We start from the raw sequence: 22116 nt of genomic DNA, 5'->3' as shown, positions 1-22116 counted from the left end.
GAGCTTCTAGTTGACTAGCTCGTTGATCAAATATGGTCAAGGTTTCTTGGCCATAGGCAAGTGTTGTCACTTGATAACGGGATTGCATCATTAGGACAATGATGTGATGGACAAGACCCAAACTATAAACGTAGCATATGATCGTGTGAGTTTATTGCTACTGTTTTCTGCATGTCAATGGATTTGTTCCTATGACTATGAGATCATGCAACTCCCGGACACCAGAGGAATACCTTATGTGTATCAAACGTCGCAACATTACTGGGTGACTATAAAGGTGCTCTACAGGTATCTCCAAAGGTGTCTGTTGGGTTGGCATGGATCAAAACTGGGATTTGTCACTCCGTGCGACGGAGAGGTATCTCGGGGCTCACTCGGCAATACAACATCACAAGAAGCCTTGCAAGCAATGTGACTAAGGAGTTAGTTACGAGATCTTGTATTACGGAACGAGTAAAGAGAGTTGCCGGTAACGAGATTGAACTAGGTATGAAGATACCCACGATCGAATCTCGGGCAAATAACATACAGAAGGACAAAGGAAACAACATACGTGATTAAATGAATCCTTGACATCGAGGTTCAACCGATAAAAATCTTCGTAGAATATGTAGGAGCCAATATGGACATCCAGGTCCTGCTATTGGTTATTGACCGGGAAGTGTCTGAGGTCATGTCTGCATAGTTCTCGAACCCGCAGGGTCTGCACACTTAAGGTTCGGTGACGTTTCGGTATTATTGAGTTATGTGTGTTTGGTAAACGAAAGTTGTTCGGAGTCCCGGATGAGATCCCAGACATCACGAGGAGCTCCGGAATGGTCCGGAGGTAAAGATTGTGACGGAGGGATAACCCCGGGGTAGGATCATTGAGCCTATTCTTTTGCGACCAAGTACAAAGGAAGTCTTCAGCTTCCTCCAAACGGTCGAGTACCCCTGGCTGGCTAGGAAGTGTCTGCCGGCTAGGGGCAACACGGCAACTCCTCCTGGCCAGCTAGGAAGAGCATGTCGGCTAGGAGCGAGACGATGGCTCCAAGGCCGGCTAGCAAGGCTGCTAGCCGGCTAAAGAGAACCTCTCACATCCGATCCTAGGCTGTGACGGGACTATGATAAAAGGTGAAGACGCATCAACATGGGTACAAGGTTGAGGCGCACGCCAAGTACACTGTCAGCGGCAATGCCGCTGACCTACGCCGGCAACAATCCGTCAACCCAGCACAATATAAGCCCGCCAGCGCCCACTCCATTACCAAGCTCGGCATGGCAACAGTGGAGACGGCCGTACCGGCAACCCATGACAAATCTCGCAAGACGACGCCAGACGTACCACACGTGTCCTGTGTGGGCCTCACATGAGAGCCCCATTGGCTGGACGGCGGGTCCCATGGCCAGATGGGACCTCGCAGCCGGCGGGCCCCTCCAACGACAAGACCGGTCCATGACGGGCCCCCTGGCGAGCCGGCGAGGCTGCCAGGCGGGGCCCTCTTTTGTACTTTTATCCATATTGTAGGTCAGTGGGTTCGACTATAAAACCCCCGACCCCCCTCCATGCAGAGGGTCGGTCAACTTCACACACACACTGATACGTCTCAAACATATCTATAATTTTTTATGGTTTCATGTTGTTATCTTGTCATCTTTGGATGTTTTATGTACCTTTTATATCTTTTTTGGGATTAACTTATTAATTCAGTGCCAAGTACCAGTTCCTATTTTTTCTGTGTTTTTGGCTCTTTTCAGATCTGATTTTGGAACGGAGTCCAAACGGAATAAAATCCCCGAAATGATTTTTTCCCGAACGGAAGAAGATCAGGGGGGTTATGGACCAAGCCAGGAGGGCTACAGGGAGCCCACAAGCCCCCTCTCCGCCACCAGGGGGAGGCGGTGGGCAGGCTTGTGGCCTCCCTAGCGCCCCCGTGACCTAGATCTTTCTCCTATATATTCCCTAAAATACAACAAAAAAATCAGGGGATCCACGAAAATACTTTTCCGCCGCTGCAAGCTTCCGTTTCCGCGAGATCTCATCTGGAGACCCTTCCCAGTGCCCTGCCGGAGGGGACTTTGGAGTTGGAGGGCTTCTTATTCATCATCATCGCCCCTCCAATGACTCGTGAGTAGTTCACTTCAGACCTACGGGTCCGTAGTTAGTAGCTAGATGGCTTCTTCCCTCTCTTGGATCTTCAATACAAAGTTCTCCATGATCTTCATGGAGATCTATCCGATGTAATCCTCTTTGGCGGTGTGGTTGTCGAGATCCGATGAATTGTGGATTTGTGATTAGATTATCTATGATATATATTTGAGTCTTTGCTAATTTCTTATATGCATGATTTGATATCCTTGTAAGTCTCTCCAAGTCTTGGGTTTTTTCTGGCCAACTAGATCTATGATTCTTGCAATGGGAGAAGTGCTTGGTTTTGGGTTCTTACCGTGTGGTGACCTTTTCCAGTGACAGTAGGGGCAGCAAGGCACACATTGTGTAGTTGCCATCAAGGGTAACAAGGTGGGCTCTGTCGTAGATATGAGATTGTCCATCTACATCATGTCATCTTGCTTAAGGCGTTACTCTGTTCTTTCGTACTTAATACACTAGATGCATGCTGGATAGCGGTCGACGTGTGGAGTAACAGTAGTAGATGCAAAAAGTACTGGTCTACTTGTTTTGGACGTGATGCCTATAGATATAATCATTGCCATAGATGACGTCACGACTTTGCGCGGTTCTATCAATTGCTCGACAATAATTTGTTCACCCACGGTCTACTTGCTTTCATGAGAGAAGCCACTAGTAAACACTACGACCCCCGGGTCTATTCACATCTATCGTTTCCACTTTCTCTTTTACTTTGCTTTGTTACTTTCTTGCTTTCAGTTCTCACTTGGCAAACAATCTATAAGGGATTGACAACCCCTTCATAGCGTTGGGAGCAAGCTTTTTGTGTTTGTGCAGGCACTTGTGATACTCCTTCACTGGATCGATACCTTGGTTCTCAAACTGACGGAAATACTTACCACCGTTGTGCTACATCACCCTTTCCACTTCGAGGGAACACCAACGCAAGGCTCCAAGGCCACGGGGGAAATCCTTTGCATATTTACCTAGGAAGTCCCTTAAGGCATAGCCGTAGCAGAAGGATTCCTGGTGCCGTTGCTGAGGAGTATCAAACAACACTCCTATTTCTGGCACCGTTGGAAGGTCTTTTGTTGCAGTAGCACACAGACACCCACTCATACAAGAGAGATAGACGCGAGCCGGCATCTCCTTCTTCCTCCTCTGTCGAACAGCTCAAGGAGCGCATTATAATCTTTCTGGTTCATCAACCATTCCGACAGGACTAGGGGTATTATCTCCCACGGAGAGCCCCGAACCTGGGTACATCGTGCATCTATCTCGCTTTTACCAATCCCGTTCCCGGAGCCCGCCGGTGTCCTTCGGTTCCCACCACTCTCAGTTAGCCCCATGGTTACTGTCGCGAGTAAACGACGACAGTTGGCGCCCACCATGGGGCCGTCCACGGCACCGGTCGGAGTCACGCTTCGGGCGGGACCCTTCGCCAACACCACCGGATGCCTCGCTTCCGGATCGATCAGCATTCCCGTGGAGCTTCCATTGCGGAGGTTTCCGCGATGCTGACCGATGATCCAGGCCTTCTCACGGATTCTGATGAGGAGTTCGCCAGCGAGTCGCTGCCCAGCAATGTCGTCGCCGACGTTGCAAACCTCAACATTCTCTTCAGCGACCCACGCCTCGACGATGAGCCTCGCTACCTCGGCGAGGGCATCGACATCGACACGCTATGTGCAAGCTTCAGCAGGCTCTCCCTTGAGGATGTGCTTGCATCTGATGAGTACCCTAGCGAGGTGCTCGTCTGCGACGATCCACCTTCATCTACGGGATATTTTGCCCTGCACGATGTCGCCATCGGCGCCAACCTTATGGAGGGAAGGTTATTGGTGTCAGCACTAGTAAGGCTCCCGGCAAGGCTCCCGCGAATGCAGACGACCCCTCCACGGGCTCTGTAGACCTGCTTGACGCCACACCCTTCGCTAGAGCTGCAAACCCTGCCGATGCTAGGGCCACACTCGAGGAGGCCCGCAAGCAGATCCTGGAAGAGGGCATTGGCATCGCCACCACCAAGCATCAGATGGAGGCCACGCAATGTGAATATAACTCTGCTTACGGCTTCACTTCGGTTGCTGATGGCCCCAGCCGGCGCAGCAAAGTCCGTGCTCGCGACCGGGTCAACGCTGAAATCTTAGGTGGCAAGCAACCCATCTATGATACCCCCATGGCCAACACGCGGGCCGCCCAGGCGGCCATGGCAAAGATGGCTGATTTGGAGGGCGAGGAGCGCGCCCTTCAAGAGAAGCATGTGAGGGATCTCCTTGACGCCGCCAGCGAGCAACAGGCTCATTTCGACCCTGGCCACGCGCAGTCGATATCTCCGATAGCCGACCCTGAGGCTCACTGCATCCCCAGCGGCCGTCATCACACCCAAGGCTCCTCCATGCATCACACTTCTGGCCGGAAGGGCGAGGGCAGCCAAGACCGGTGTTCCTAGCACCAGAGTGAGCCGGTTTCCAGCCAGCTCTGCAAGGAGGCTGGTGACGAGGGTGACTCGGTGCATTAGGTCCCCCTGCCAAGGCGTTGGGAGAAGGCCAAGGCGACTGAGTCCCAGCGCACCCTTGGTATCTCGTCCCGGATCGGCCCTCGCGTCCCTCACAGAGATAACGATGCTCGCAAGTGCCTCAACCTTCTCGCGTAGTCGGCCGTCCTGGAGGAGGAGGGCCCCATTGGTCTAGCGTGCTTCGGCCCCCGGATCCGAGGGGAGCCGTTCCCTAAAAGCTTCACTCTCCCTCGTGATACCCCCAAGTACAGCGGCATCGCCAAGCCAGAGGACTGGCTGATCGACTACACCACTGCAGTCAGCATCGCCCGAGGAAACATGCGCGTAGCGGTCCGCTACGTGCCTCTCATGCTGACCGGCTCAGCCACGACTCGGCTCAACAGCCTGCCAGCCGGCAGCGTCAACTCTTGGGTTGACTTCGAGGAGGCGTTTGTCCGCAACTTCACCGGCACCTACAAACGCCCTGGCCAGCCTCACGAGCTGGCCATGTGCGTCCAGAAGCCTGACAAGCCCCTTCGCGACTAGGTCACACGCTGGACGGAGCTACGCAACTCCTGCGAAGGAGTTCACGAGGTATAAGCAATTCAGTACTTCATTTACGGCTGTCGGGATGACACTCTACTCAAGCACAAGCTCATGTGCTCCAAGCCCACCTCTTTGGCGGTGCTCATGACCAAGGCGGACAAATACGCCACAGCCGACTCTGCCATGCGGGTCAAGGTCAACGCCTCGGACAAGCTTGTCCCCACCCCGTCTACTCCCAAGTCGGCTGGCGACAACCGAGGCGGCTAGAACAACAAGCGCAAGGCGGATCAACTTGATTCGTGCTCTGCAAGCAAGCATGTGGCCAACGTGGAGGAAGAGGCGCCGGCTGCTCAGGCCGGCTCTCAACGGCAGTGGACCGGCAAGAATACGTGGCAGCCCAAGCCCACCTTCGCGCAAATGCTCGACGCGCCGTGCAAGATGCACACCGGGCAAAGCCGTCCACCCACACACTCTGACAATGCAGCTTTGCACAGTGAGTGTCTCGACGTGAGGGTCTGCCGGCTCCCACGGCGGTAGCTGCAGCGCCTCGCACTCCTGCTCAAGGGCCGGCTCCGGCTCAACCACCGTCACCTCCTAACTACGGCCGTCTCCACGACCAATACCCCGAGCAAGACGGGGCCTACGTCGTCTTCACTAACGAAGGCGGCAACAAGCACAACCAGCAACACCGCCGATGCGAAGTAAACGCCACGGTCCCCTCGGTTCCCCAATTCATGCATTGGTTCGAAAAGCCAATCACATGGAGCCGAGCTGACCATCCTGTGGTGATGCCAAACCCTGGCTCATACGCGCTCGTCCTCGACCCCACCTTCGCCTCCAAGAAGCTCACGTGCCTGTTCTCCCGGGTGTTGGTCGACGGCGGCAGCAGCATTAACATCCTATACCACGACACCTTCCTCAAGCTCGGGCTGAAGGAGAAGGACCTCCAGCCGACCAGCACTGTCTTTCACGGCATTGTGTCGGGACAATCGTGCTCGCCGATTGACAAAATCCAGCTGGATGTCCTCTTTGGCGACAAGGTGCACTTCCGCCGCGAACCAATTTGGTTCGAGGTGGTGGACCTCACAGCCCCTACCACGCGCTGCTGGGCAGGCCGGCTTTTGCCAAATTCATGGCCATCTCCCACTACGCCTACCTCAAGATGAAGATGTCGGGTCCCAAGGGCATTATCACCATCGTTGGCGACTAAAAGAAGTCGCTCGAGTGCGCACGCGACAGCAGCAGTCGGGCTGACGCCGTGGTGATCACTGAGGAGAAGAGGCAGATCGACCGGTTCATGGCTCAGTCTACGGAGCACCCGGCGATCCCTACTCCACCGTCCCAGTCGGCCGGTGAAGGCTCATTCGAGCCGACCAAGGAAACTAAGCAGGTGCCGCTCGACCCTGCGAACCCCAAGCAGTGCATCACCATTGGCGCTAACCTTGGCCACAAATAGGAAGGCGAGCTCGTCGACTTCCTCCGTGAGAATCGGGACATCTTCGCATGGTCCCCAGAGGACATGCCGGGAGTTTCGAGGAAGTATGCCAAGCACAAGCTTCATGTGCGGCCGGATGCCAAGCCGGTGAAACAACCCCTATGCCGCTTCGTCGAGGGAAAGAGGCGCACAATAGGAGGAGAGATCGCCCAGCTGCTCGCAGCCGGCTTCATAATGGAAGTTTTCCACCCGGACTGGTTGGCCAACTCAGTCCTGGTGCTGAAGAAAAACAAGACATGGCGAATGTGTATCGACTACACAAGCCTGAATAAGACGTGTCCGAAAGACCCTTTCGCTTTGCCCCGGATAGATCAAGTAATCGACTCCACAGCCGACTTCGAATTGTTTTCCTTTCTAGACACTTATTCAGGCTACCACCAGATCAAGCTGGCTCCAGCCGACCGACTGAAGACCTCCTTCATTACGCCTTTCGGGGCCTATTGCTCCACCACCATGATGTTCGGCCTGAAGAACGCTGGTGCCACCTTTCAGCGCTACATGCAACAATGCGTCATGTCGCAAATCGGCAGGAACATCCACGTCTATGTGGATAACATCATCATCAAGACCAAGCAGCATTTTAGTATCCTTGAATACTTACGAGAGACGTTCGCCAATCTGCGTGAATACAAGATCCGACTCAATCCGGAAAAGTGCGTCTTTGGAGTTCCAGGCGACAAGCTCTTGGGTTTCTTCATGTCAGCTCATGGCATTGAAGCTAACCTTGAGAAGATTGGAACCATCGAGCGTATGGTGAAGCTGGCTTGAATCATCGACGTCCAGAAGTTTGCTGGTTGTTTGGCATCTCTCAACCGGTTCGTTAGCTGGCTGGGCGAGCAAGCGCTTCCACTCTATCAGCTGATGAAGAAGATGACCAAGTTCTAGTGGAACGACCAGGTGGACGAATCTTTCCGCGACCTCAAGCGCGTCATCTTGAGCCTGCCAATCTTTGCGACGCCGACTGAAAGAGAGCCCATCCTCATCTACATCACGGCAACCACTCACGTGGTTAGTGTGGTTCTGGTAGTGGAGCGCAAGGAGGAGGGAAGGTGCTGCTAGTACAACGCCCTATCTACTACCTCAGTGAGGTCTTGTCCGCCTCCAAGCAAAACTACCCCCACTATCAAAAGATGTGTTATGGTGTCTACTTTTCCGCCAAGAAGTTGAAGCAATACTTCGAGGAGCATGTTATTAATGTGGTGAGCACTGCTCCACTCTCAGAAATCATGGGCAACCGCGATGCCACGGGTCGGATTGCCAAATGGACCATCTCCATGGCCGACCACGACATCCACTACGAGTCACGCACCGCCATTAAATCTCACGTGATGGCCGACTTCCTCGTCGATTGGGCTGAAACCCAATTTTTGCCACCGCCTCCAGACTCCAGTCATTGGCGGATGCATTTTAACGGCTCAAAGATGCGAACTCGTCTAGGAGCCGGCATCGTCTTGACGTCTCCGAAAGGAGACCAACTAAAGTATGCTCTCCAGATACACTTTGCCGCCTCCAACAACGTCGTCGAGTAGGAGGCACTTGCTCACGGCGTCTGGCTTGCCAGAGAGATTGGCATCCGGCGGATCCTTTGCTTCGGCGACTTGAACCTTGTGGTGCAGCAGGTCTCTGGCGAATGGGATGCCAGGGATGCCAACATGGCGAGCTACCGCTTCCTCATTCAGCAGCTCAGCGGTCCTACGAGTTCTATCATGTCCCCAGGCCGGACAACGAAGCAGCTGACACCTTGGCCAAAATTGGCTCCACAAGGCAAGCAATCCCAGCCGGCGTCTCCCTCGAGCAACTATACAAGCCCTCCATCAAGTCGTCTCTGGAGTCGGTATCGATGTTTGTACCGGCAGATCCTTCCGTTCCATAGATGTTGGCTACAACGGTGTTGCCGGCTACAACAACAACATCGGCCACGCCAGGCCTCGAATACTATCGGCTCAACACCCAGTGGGTGGCCGTCATGGAGGTAGACGGCGTGCCGACTGCCACGACGGCACCAGAGACAGAAGGTCTCGAACCTGCGACCGCATCGACAAGCGCGGGGACTTCAGAAGCCCTACTCCAAGCCGAGCACGCTTAACCTGAGAGTTCTGTTCGAATGGGCTCCCGAAAAAGAAGGAATTCCTTATTGGTATGAGTAGTCCATCATCCCTAATAAGTCAGGCTATCACATACACCACCACTCAAAGGAACCGACGTCCTCGTCGGGCCACAGGAGCGTTCCCTCTTGGTACAAACGTCTGTGCATCCAGTCTAGTACATGTCCCATGCCGTGTGCCACGACGGGTCACAAACGTCATGAACAACATGACCGCACACCTGTCCACAAACATTCGTGTAACCGCGAGGGCCGGCTCTAATAGCACTTTGTTCTCACTCATGCGCACACGGGATCAACTTTCCGGTCGGTCACCCATCCTAGAACTACTCCAAGCCAAGCACGCTTAACCTGAGAGTTCTGTTCGAATGGGATCCCGGAAAAGAAGGAATTCCTTATTGATATGAGTAGTCTATCATCCCTAATAAGCGAGGCTATCAAAGTATGTCAGCTGGTTCGGCGTAGCGTAACCGACGTGTTTCAACGTTGCGTCGAGCCAGAAAGGGGGGCAGGAAATCCTCAGAGATATACATGAGGGTGAGTGCGGGCATCTTGCCGCCTCTAGAACCCTGGTGGCCAAGGCGTTCCGCCATGGATTTTACTGGCCCACTGCCCTTGAGGAGGCCATAAACATGGTCAACAAGTGCGAAGGCTGCCAGTGCTTCAGCACGCAGAGCCACCTGCCGGCATCATCCCTCAAATCCATCCCCTTGTCATGGTCGTTTGCCGTCTCGGGGCTGGATATGGTGGGGCCATTCAAGACCGCTCGAGGCGGCATGACGCATCTTCTGGTTGCTGTTGATAAATTCACCAACTCGATTGAGGTCAAGCCCATCAAGAAGCTTGACGGTCCCACGACCGTCGGGTTCATCAAGGACATTGCTGTCTGCTACGACATCCCCCACAGCATCATCACCAACAACGGCACCAACTTTGCCATGGACGCATTGGCGCCCTTCTGTGCCAAGGAAGGCATCCGGCTCGACTTGGCGTCGATGGCGCACCCGCAATCCAATGGCCAAGTGGAAAGGGCAAATGGCCTGATTTTATCCGGCATCAAGCCAAGACTGGTGGCACCATGCTACGGCAACAAATGACCTTCCCTGGCAACGACGCCAGGAATCCTTCTACTATGGGCTACGCCTATAGGGACTTCCTTGGCAATTATGCAAAGGATTTCCCCGCGGCCTTGGAGCCTTGCGTTGGTGTTCCCTTGAAGAGGAAAGGGTGATGTAGCACAGCGGTGGTAAGTATTTCCCTGAGTTTGAGAACCAAGGTATCAATCCAGTAGGAGGATCGAGTCAAGTCTCAAGTACCTGCACAAACACAAAGAGCTTGCACCCACCGCTATGAAGGGGTTGTCAATCCCTTATAGATTGTTTGCAAAAAGGAAACAAAGCAAAGTAAAAGTAGAAGTGGAGACGATAGTTGTGAATAGACCCGGGGGCCATAGTGTTCACTAGTGGCTTCTCTCATGAAAGCAAGTAGACCGTGGGTGAACGAATTACTGTCGAGCAATTGATAGAACCGCGCAAAGTCATGACGTTATCTATGGCAATGCTCATATCTATAGGCATCACGTCCAAAACAAGTAGACCGATACTTTCTGCATCTACTACTATTACTCCACACGTCGACCGCTATCCAGCATGCATCTAGTGTATTGAGTTCATAAGAACAGAGTAACGCCTTAAGCAAGATGACATGATGTAGATGGACAATCTCAAATCTATGATGAAAGCCCATCTTGTTACCCTTGATGGCAACAACGCGATACGTGCCTTGCTGCCCCTTCTGTCACTGGGAAAGGTCAGCACACGGTATGAACCCGAAACCAACACTTCTCCCATTGCAAGAATCATAGATCTAGTTGGCCAAAAAAAACCCAAGACTCGGAGAGACTTACAAGGATATCAAATCATGCATATAAGAAATCAGCAAAGACTCGAATATAATTCATAGATAATCTGATCACAAATCCACAATTCATCGGATCTCGACAAACACACCGCCAAAGAGGATTACATCGGATAGATCTCCATGAAGATCATGGAGAACTTTGTATTGAAGATCCAAGAGAGAGAAGAAGCCATCTAGCTACTAACTACGGACACGTAGGTCTGAAGTGGACTACTCACGAGTCATTGGAGAGGCGATGATGTTGATGTAGAAGCCCTCCAGCTCCAAAGTCCCCTCCGGCAGGGCACCGGGAAGGGTCTCTAGATGAGATCTCGCGGAAACGGAAGCTTGCGGCGGTGGAAAAGTGTTTTCGTGGATGCCCTAATTTTTTCTGGGATTTTAAGGAATATATAGGCCAAAGAGCTAGGGCAGGGGAGCGCCAGTGAGGCCACAAGTCTGGTCGCCACGGGCCCCCTGGCCGCGGCAACAGGGCTTGTGGGCTCCCTATGGGCCTCCTGCCTTGGCCTTCAAGTCCCCCGATCTTCTTCTGTTGTGGAAAAAATTATTTCGGGGATTTTATTTCATTTGGACTCCGTTCCAAAATCAGATCTGAAAAGAGTCAAAAACACAGAAAAAACAGGAACTGGCACTTGGCACTGAATTAATAAGTTAGACCCAAAAAAGATATAAAAGGTATACAAAACATCCAAAGTTGACAAGATAACAACATGAAACTATCAAAAATTATAGATACGTTTGAGACGTATCACACCACTAGTTAGGTCAGCCGGTTGCTGGATGGAAGAATTGTCGGTTCTACCGTGGAGCCTCCACACCATGCCAAACCGGTCAACCGGCTTCACACCATTCTTCGTGGTATATGGGTCCGAGGCAATCATCCCCTCGGCTGTTGGGTTCGACTCTCCTTGGGTTACCCTATACTCGGGGACAGAAGCGAAGGAGGCAAGAGAAGACGGTGTCGATTTGCTCGAAGAGGCACGGGAGTTGGACTTGAGCTGGACGACCATATATCAACAGAAGTTGAGGTACTACTACAGCAAGAAGATCAGGCCCCTCTCCTTCCGGGAGGGGGACTTGGTGCTTAGAAGAATCCAGCGAACAACCGGCCAACACAAGCTCTCCTCCCCATGGGAAGGACCTTTCATCGTCTGCAGGGCCTTGCTTGAGGCATACCTCTTTAAGATTCATGGCAATAATTACCCGCTCGAATGTGAGTTCCCTGATCCGGCTCCACGGGCTCGGGGGCTCGTGTCACGACCCGGACACACCCGCCGACGGTCGTTACTCCTGGCGGGATCTACACTGGACCCACATATCAGTACTAGTGTTTTCTGCGCACTTTGTCCTCACTCATGCGCACCCGGGATGAACTTTCCGGTCGGTCACCCATCATAGAACTACTCCAAGCCAAGCACGCTTAACCTGAGATTTCTATTTGAATGGGTTCCCGAAAAAGAAGGAATTCCTTATTGATATGAGTAGTCTACCATCCCTAATAAGCTAGACTATCACATACACCACCACTTAGAGGAACCGACGTCCTCGTCGGGCCACAAGAGCGTTCCCTCTTGGCACAAACGTCCGTGCATCTAGTCCAGTACATGTACCATGTCGTGTGCCACGACGGGTCACAAACGTCATGAACAACATGACCGCACACATGTCCGCAAACATCCGTGTAACCATGAGAGCCGCCTCTGATACCAAGTTGTCATGCCCCGGACACACCCGCCGACGGTTGTTACTCCTAGCGGGATCTACACTGGCCCCACATAGCAATACTAGTCTTTTCTGCGCACTTTGTCCTCACTCATGCCCACCCGGGATGAACTTTCCAGTCGGTCACCCATCGTAGAACTACTCCAAGCCGAGAATGCTTAACCTGAAAGTTCTATTCGAATGGGCTCCCGGAAAAGAAGGAATTCCTTATTGATATGAGTAGTCTACCATCCCTATTAAGCCAGACTATCACAACTCGCTAGGTTCCTTAGTCGTAGATGGACGTATAGTGTACGCCAGGCTGAGCCTTTACCGCCTCGCACAAGCTACAGTCCGGCTCCCGGCTGTCCGACTAACGAGACAGTGGTAAGAAAGTGTTGGAATTATGCCCTAGAGGCAATGATAAATAAGTTATTATTATAATTCATGTATCAAGATAATCGTTTATTATCCATGTATAATTGTATTGAATGAAGACTTAGATACATGTGTGGATACATAGGCAAAACACTGTCCCTAGCAAGCCTCTAGTTGGCTAGCCAATTGATCACAGTTGACACCGCCTGGAACACCACAGCGTAATGATGTGTCTGAACGTCGTAATCATACTTCATTAGAGATGGTGCGATCTATGATGTCTCTTACCGATTTGTCGTTATCGTTTTGGGGTTATGCATTAGAAACAACTGCATTTACTTTAAATAGGGCACCATCAAAATCCGTTGAGACGAGACCATACGAACTGTGGTATGGCAAAAGACCAAAATTGTCGTTTCTTAAAGTTTGGGGATGTGATGCTTATGTCAAAAAGCTTCAGCCTGAAAAGCTGGAACCCAAAGCGGAAAAGTGCATCTTCATAGGTTACCCAAAAGAGACAGATGGGTATACCTTGTATCTCAAATCCGAGGGCAAAATGTTTGTTGCTAAGGACGAAGCTTTTCTCGAGAAGGAGTTTCTCTCGAGAGAATTGAGTGGGTGTAAGATAGAACTTGATGAGGTTGTCGAACCTCTCATCCCTCTAGATGGTGGCGCAGGGCAAGGGGAAACCCGTGTCGTTGCAACGCCGGTTGAGGAGGAAGTTAATGATGATGATCATGAAACTCCGGATCAAGTTCCTATCGAACCTCGTAGGTCGACGAGACCGCGTACTACTCCAGAGTGGTACGGTAATCCCGTCTTATCAATTATGTTGTTAGACAACAATGAGCCTGCGAATTATGAAGAAGCAATGGTGAGCCCGGATTCCAACAAATGGTTGGAGGCCATGAAGTCCGAGATAGGATCCATGTATGAAAACAAAGTGTGGACTTTGGAAGTACTATCCGAGGGCCGCAAGGCTATTCAGAACAAGTGGATCTTTAAGAAGAAGACGGACGCTGAGCGTAATGTGACCGTTTATAAAACTCGACTTGTGGCAAAGGGTTTTTTACAAGTTCAGGGAGTTGACTACGATGAGACATTCTCACCCGTAGCGATGCTTAAGTCCGTCAGAATCATGTTAGCAATAGCTGCATTTTTCAATTATGAAATCTGGCTGATGGATGTCAAAACAGCGTTCCTTAACGGTTTCCTTAAGGAAGAGCTGTATATGATGCAACCCGAAGGTTTTGTTGATCCTAAAATGCTAACAAAGTGTGCAAGCTCCAGCGATCCATTTATGGACTGGTGCAAGCATCTCGGAGTTGGAATAAACGCTTTCATGAGGTGATCAAAGCATTTGGGTTTATACAAGTGGTTGGAGAATCTTGTATTTACAAGAAAGTGAGTGGGAGCTCTGTGAAATTTTGAACTGCATTTTTGTTGATTTCACAGGTCTTCTATTTTAAATCTACATGTCAACAAAAATGCAGTTCAAAATTTCACAGGTTTTCTATTTTAACACGGCTTGCATGTAGATTTAATACGTATAAAGAATCAGTCAAGTGACCTTCAGTTTCATCTCTAATCCTGATTTTGTTGACGTGTTCATTCCCAACCCGGATGATTACCGGTATGAAAGAAAGATGAATAATGACTTATTTATTAAGATTGCACCCTAGATAGTATTTTTATTAAACGTTTAATAGATAAAATAATATCATATTTAAATTCTGCATATTTTTCTAATCAAATTCCATGTATAATATGTTAAATTTGGAGTTACGGTTTAAAAGATATGAGTATTTAAAAATATATTTAATATATACTACGAGTTTAATGTCATAAACAGTAAGGGCTTTTTTGTAAAATTACCTCGGTCGGTTTTCCGACGGAAGCGATAGCCTCTTTATTATTAGGTAAAGATTTGATTACCGGAAGGTTTTCGGGCATTACCGGGAATGTACCGGGAGTGACGAATGGGTTCCCGATGTTCACCGAGGGGGGGGGGGGGAAGCCCACCCGAGGGAAGCCCATAGGCCTTAGGGGTGCCGCACCAGCCCTTAGTGGGCTGGTGGGCAAGCCCAAGAAGGCCCCTGCACAGGAATAAAAGAAATCAAAGAGAAAAGAAAAAAGCAAGTGGGAAGGAAGGGAAGGACTCCACCTTCCAATCCTAGTTGGACTAGGATTGGAGGAGGAATTCTCTTCCCCCCCTTCGGCCGACCCCCTTGGGGATCATTGAGCCTCAAGGCAAGGCCCCTCCCCTTCCACCTATATATACGGAGGATTTAGGGCTGATTTGAGACAACTTTGCCACGGCAGCCCGACCACATACCTCCAAGGTTTTTCCTCTAGATCGCGTTTCTGCGGAGCTCGGGCGGAGCCCTGCTGAGATTAGATCACCACCAACCTCCGGAGCGCCGTCACGCTGCCGGAGAACTCATCTACCTCTCTGTCTCTCTTGCTGGATCAAGAAGGCCGAGATCATCGTCGAGCTGTACGTTTGCGGAACGTGTAGGTGCCGTCCGTTCGACACTAGATCGGAGTTGATCGTGGGACGGATCGCGGGACGGTTCGTGGGACGGTTCGCCGGGCGGATCGAGGGACGTGTGTATGTTCCACTACATCAACCGCGTTTATTAACGCTTCTGCTGTGCGATCTACAAGGGTACGTAGATCTGAAATCCCCCTCGTAGATGGACATCACCATGATAGGTCTTCGTGCGCGTAGGAAAATTTTTGTTTCCCATGCGACGTTCCCCAACAGAAAGGCCGGCTACATGAAAAGTTCGACTACGTAAAAGGTTGCCGACTCGGGTCAGTTTGATCGCTTCCGATCTTACTTTCTAGCCGGCCTCTCGTGGCTCGCTTTGAGTCTAAGTGTCTCGATGGCTTTGAAAAATCCAGGTCCAATGTTTTCAAAGGCACAAGCCCCGTCCCAGTCACAAACAGGCTCCCGGCTGTCGGACTGGCGAGGCGGATGCTAGAGAAAGCAAAGGAATTGGATAAACAGGAGCCAAAAGGGAAACGAAAGACAAAAAAGCGAGTCGGCAAGCCGAGCGCTTACAAGTATAATGCATAATAGATAAGCATATATCACATTCAGAGCATTTAAAGGCCCAGGCCGGAGTTCATTACAATAAAACACCCCCAGTGGGTGGAACTGTTGGACTAACAGCAAAATGCAGAAAAAAATGAAAAAAGAGAGCTAGTTGGGGGCGGCTCCGTCTGCGGCCCCATCAGCGGCCCCTGAGATGAAGGCTTCAGCACTACCGGCTCCGCCTCAGGTAGAAGCACCGCCTCGGGCGCCTCCGGCATCGTCCCTCATGACCGAGTCCGCATAGGCCTCGCCGTTGGAGTCGGCGACTTCTTCCTCAAAGGCCGTCTCGGCAGAGCTACCTTCGGCGTCGTAGGGATGCAGAAGGAACAGATCCTCACGGATCACGTTGACGTCTGCATCACGCTCCAAGCCGACCTCGTCCCTGGCGGCGAAGGTGTCGATGCCACTGGCTCTCACCTGTAGCTCATCCTCTACGGTTGCCAGTTCCTCCTCTGAGCCGACGCGTTGCACCGTGAGCTTGCCCAAGTCTAGGTTCCGATACCAGGACTTGGCCAGGCGGAGCGCCATGTACGCTCCAGCACGCACGGCCGACGCGCGCCAGGCTTCTAGGCGAGAGCTCCCGGCTTCAAGCCAGCGGGATAGTCGGCTCATGGATGTCGGCCCCACCGCATCAGGCCGCACGGCCTTTTACCATCTCCAGCCCTATGCTTTGGAGCCGCTCGAGGAGCGCGCCAACTCGTACATACGGGCCTTGGCGCCAATGTCTATTTCCTCCACGGACCAGCTGAAGTTGGCATCCACTTCTTCGCCAGCGGTGCGACGCTCTTCAGGGCTGGTCTCCACGGCCGCTTCTGCCACCTCTCATGTCCCGGGGAAGAGACCTGGGGGACGGGGGCGTGGTATGAAGGATAAGGAGGTGGAAACGCCAACAAGAATGAAGACAAAATCAAGACGAAAAAGACTCACGGTTGAAGTGGATGTCGGTTTCGCGTGGCTCCTCCAAAGCTTCATGGTCTCGTGTCGCGCTCTCTTGAGCCAGGCGGGTGAGCTCGCCGTGGAGGGCCTGGGTCGTCTCGGTCTCCTTCGCCAGCTGAGCCTGCACCTTGGCCAAGGCGGCGTCCTTCTCCTCTAGGGCGGCGTCCTTCTGCTTCACGTCCTCAAGGTGAACCTTCACCAACCGCTCCAAGTTGGCGGCATGGGAGTAATCCTTCTCCTGCAGGGCGACGTGCAGCTGCTCCAGCTCCGCTTGATGGGCCGTCTCACGGTCCTTCTTCTCTGTCTGGAGCTACCCCCAGCCTTGGAGAGAGTCTAAAGAATTTTTTTTGGTGGACCTAGATGATAGAAAAATTAGCTTTTCGCCCCCCCCCCCCCCATATTTGCATCATTTATGCTTGCCCCCCCCCCCCCCCAAATAGTTTTTGTGTAGCTCCGCCACTGTATAGGGGCTACTGCAATCAACTGAGGTGCTCCCTTAGTCGAGAGAACTACGTGGGGAATAGGAATCCAGTGCTATATATCACTCACTTATAAAGAATTTTTCTGGACAACTAATAGTGAGATGTAAGTCGTTATCGCCTGAAGGGAACTACTAGTCAGTCGGTCCAGTTAGTTCTTTGTTGCATTCGCTCGCTCAGTACGGTCGTTCGTCAGTCATTTGATTTTTTCCTTTTTTTTCTAAATTTAACTATATTTTGAAATGAAAGATATCTTATTTAATACAAAAACCAAAATTGGATATTTTAATTTTTATAATGCAGTCTAATTATTTTATTAGCATAACTTAAAAAAATGTTGATAGCTTTTCAAAACAATGTTTGTGACATTTAAAAAAGGTTCACGCGTTTCAAATATTTATTCAATGCTAGAACATATTCATGTTATTAATTAAAATGTTTCAGTTGTTAAAGAAAAGTGTATGATGCGTATGAGAAAAAGTAGACATCAAAACGTATATTTGAAAACAGTTTTAATCGTCTATATGAATAATGTTCAATTTGTATAAAAAAATTTGTATATAATAAAACTGAAAATTGGTATGAAATTAATAGACATCAAAGAATTTTGCGAACACAATATTATTATTTATTTGAAAAATAGTAAAACATCCATAAAAAATGTTTTTATGTATATAAAATTTACAGTGTGTACGAAAAATAGACATGAAAACTTACATTTGAAAACAAATTATGTATAAAATTCTTGAACATATATAAAAAATGTTTTGGATCTATGCAGAAACGTACATGCTGTACGAAAATAATATAATTTAAAAGCTATAGACATCAAAACATATATTATTAAAAGTATTAAACATGTATTAAAAATGTAGTTGACATGAAAGATTTATGACGTATGAAAAAAGTACACATGTGCTGACAAGAAGATGAAAAAGAAGAAAACACATAGAAAACCGAAGAAAGAAAGGGAAAAACTGAAGAGAGAAAGAAAAATAATAAAAGAATCTGGAATACCAGTGCAATAAAAAAAAGACCGGAGAAAACCAAGAGAGAATGAAAAGCCAAAAATAAGATTAAAAACATTGAAGCCGAGAAAAAAATGAATAAAACCAGTGAAAACAATTGGCGGATAGCGAACTACTCCCTCCGTTCCTAAATACAAGTCTTTCTAAAGATTCTACTAGAGGATAATATACGGATGTATATAGACATAATTTAGAGTATAGATTCATTTATTTTGCTTCGTATGTAGTCGTCTAGTGAAATCTCTTAAAAGACTTATATTTAGAAACAGAGGGAGTACAACCACATGAGCGAATTACAGTGACACGAACAGGCTGCGCTAACGAGCCGTCATATATCCACCTACCCTTGAGGCGATATGAATGCTATACTCTCTATAAGCGTGATATAGCATTCACGATATATCTCTAGACTGTTCCTGTTTTAGAAAAGACAAAGTTTGTGGTTTTGAAAATAATATGAATATTTTTGAAAATGTTTGAAAAACGAAACCAAAGGTTTATTAAAATATTCTTGGATTTAAAAATTGTGCACAGATCTTAAAAATAACACAAATGTATATAAATAGTTTTTAATTTTCTTGTGATTTTTGATGGATTTTTATAAATGCACATTAAGTTGTAAAAAAAAATGTTCGCAAATGACGAGAGGTACAAAATTTTCCAAAAAACCTAGAGTCGGAATGGGGATGAAAAAAATCCACCTGAAATGGACCGGTCCTTTGCAAGAGTGCAAGTGCATAATTTGTATTATTTAGACACACTCTTACCCTGGCTAAGATAATGTTGAAGGCAGGACCATTTCTTATTCCCTTTTCATCATCTTAGCAATCGGGCACAACCATCCCTCCATGCCTCAGTTTAACTCCGCACGACCGCAACCGTTGCCTCCCCGCCATGATCGATTAGAAATGCTCTAATAATCGTGTTTAGCCCATTGTTATTGTCTTGACTTGAATTACATATCTTACTTGCTTTATTTTAAAGTTCTTATATGTGTGTTAGCATGTCATCATAGAAATTATTGTGTTATCATTTATCTACTCGAGGACGAGCAAAAATTAAGCTTGCGGATGTTGATATGTCCAAAACGTATCTATAATTTCTGCTTGTTTCATGATCTTTTGATGACATTGTTATATGTTTTGCTACACTTTTATATCATTTTAAATATATTTGGACAAACCTATTAACTCAGTGCATCAGTGTCAGTTTTTGTCTGCTGATGTCTATTTTTCAGGGGCTTTTATCCAATTTTCCGAAGTCCAAAAAATTCTGAGAAAAATATATAAAAAATCAGCGTAATGGAAGCTTCCAGATCATCGAAAATGGGCCAGAGGGAAGCCAGGGGCCGCCCAGGCGACCTGTGGGCGCGACCTACCCCCTGGCTGCGCCAAGAGGCCGCCTGGGTGGGTCCCACCTCCTCCGATGCCCTCCTTCGGCCTATATTTACTCCTCTGAGAGAAAATTCTTCCATCACATCCAGAATCGCAAATTTCTCCATCGTTCCGCCGCCGCAGCGCTTCCGAGATCGGGAGAGTCAGGAGACCTCTTCCCGGCACCCTGCGAGAGGGAGGATTGACCTCCGGGAGCTTCTCCATCGCTTGAGTGACAGAAACATGAGACTAGGGGATGTGTTGTTGCCACTAGGGAGAAAACAACGGTGCTTGTGACCACGGTTGCAAGGATTGTTTACCTTACGCATAGTTCATTAATGCAGTTGTCCGTTGCTTTGAGTTTACACTTTGGGTGGGGCTCGCAACTTAATACCGGCGAGATGTTCTGAGTAGATATCTCAAGATGGATGATTAGTAAATAGATGTTGATGAATAAACGGTCTACTTGTCTTGGCGTACTGCCCATTACTATTGAACCTCGAACTTTCAAGTAGCATAATTAGCATTGCGGTGCGTTCATAATCCTGTTAATTGCCCAACTGTAATTTGTGTACCCAAGCATAGTTGTTTATCGTCTTTTTGGAGAGAGACATCAATCGTGAACATCATGTGACTCCTGTCCATATCACCATCATTGTTTACACCTCCATCATTCTTCGTTTTCATTTACTTTTTCGTTGCAATCACAATTACTTTTCCCGCTTGTGCTTTGATCCTTTACAAACTACAAGACCGGAGAGATTGAAAACCTCTGTGTATTCATTGGGAGCAAAATTATTTGTGTGTGTAGGTCCACGTCTTCTGCTAGCGCTAGGGTGGGAGACACTTACTTGTTGATCCTAGGAGTCCTCTTGGTCCGATAAACCTTACAGTCTTCGTGTAAGGGAAAACTTGCTGCTGACTACATCTCAACCTTCCACTTGGGGTAACCAACGAGGTGCGAGAAGAATATACATCATCTCGTCATCAGTGACGGTAATCTGGAATTCCTGCCATGGTCGATCGAGGTCCACTCGTCGTAGCCAGACCCACCGTTTCTGCATAGCGACATTCAAGATTCAACCAACTAAGGCAGGGGATCCCAAGTCCTCCAACCCACTTCGGTAAACACACACCTCCTCCCAGGCAACAGAGCAGTTACCACCATTTGCCTGAGCTTTTCCACACTATAGAAAGCCCCTTAGAGCAACTCCAATGAGGCGACCCATTTCGTCCGCCGCCGTCCGTTTGGGTCGGTGCGGACAAAAATAATGGCCCAACGCATCGACCCATTGTCAAAATGCGTTCGCGCCGACCCATTTTCTGATCAAAATTTGGGACTGAAATGCGTCGGCGCGGAAGCGAAGCGGACGCGCGCGCCCCCTCGTTTTCCGCCCCAACCACCGCCGTCAACATAATTTATGACGACTGCCATCCTTGGGCCCACGCGTGCGGTGGGTTCCGCCATCTGCTTCCAGAACTCGTCCCCGTCCCCATCTCGCCACCTCCTCGGCGACCAAGCGACCGAAACCCTAGCCCACCATGGCTGGCGGCTTCCCAAACAAGGGCAAGACCCCGCTCTTACCCCGCGCCATCTCCCCGCTGTCGTCTTCCTACCGTCCTCGCCAGCGCGTGAGCGTCCCGGTGCACCAAGCATGGTCGTACTGGGAGCACCGCGTGGCACTCCCTTACCCCGACGTCACACTGCCGCACGACCGACATCTGGATCCGACGAGGATTCCGGTGCCAGCCGTGCCGCCGTCGGCGCGGGTGCATGCGGAGGAGGTGACCAAGCGACGGTGTCTGCTGACGGCGAAGCAGCGGCGAGACCCCACGTACGCGACCGACTCCCCTAACTGGGAGGTGTGGTTCGCGGTGGAGCACGAGGAGCAGCGCCGCCATGGTGTGCGCCAAGTGCAGCCAGGAGGCCTTCCGCCGCCCCCGCTTGTCGTCAGCGACGAGGACCACGAGGCTAAGGCCGCCTAACAGGTGACACTCGCTGGTGTCCTCTGCGACAGCGAGGAAGAAGCGCGGCGCATGGCCGAAGAGGAGGCGGCGTACCAGCAGCAGCTCACGGAGGCCATAACACTGTCAGCCGCCGACGACTGCGTCGTGCCACCTCTGCCGGAGCCCGAGCCCGAGCCCGCGCTGCCGCAGGAGGTTTACCAGGGGACCGGCTTCGTCCAGGAGTTCGTTAGCACGCTGCCCATCTGGTTGGGCGCGACACCGCAGCAGGAGCAGGCCTACCTCGAGCATTCAGGCAGCTGCGCTTTGGAACTCGGCGTTTTCCTGGACCGGCCCTGCGCCAACGCTGGTCGACCTCACCAGCCCCGACGACGACGTCGCCTAGGGCTACATGAACGCAGTTTTAGTTTTTTTTATTTTTATTTAATGTAATGCGGACGCGATGCATGGACTATAGCCGGCCTTCTTGCTGGCTTTTAATGTTTAATTA

This window comes from Hordeum vulgare, chromosome 2H, assembly GCF_904849725.1.
Source record: "Hordeum vulgare subsp. vulgare chromosome 2H, MorexV3_pseudomolecules_assembly, whole genome shotgun sequence".
In the NCBI taxonomy this organism is placed as follows: Eukaryota; Viridiplantae; Streptophyta; class Magnoliopsida; order Poales; family Poaceae; genus Hordeum; species Hordeum vulgare.
Note: the sequence above shows the minus strand (reverse complement) of the source record.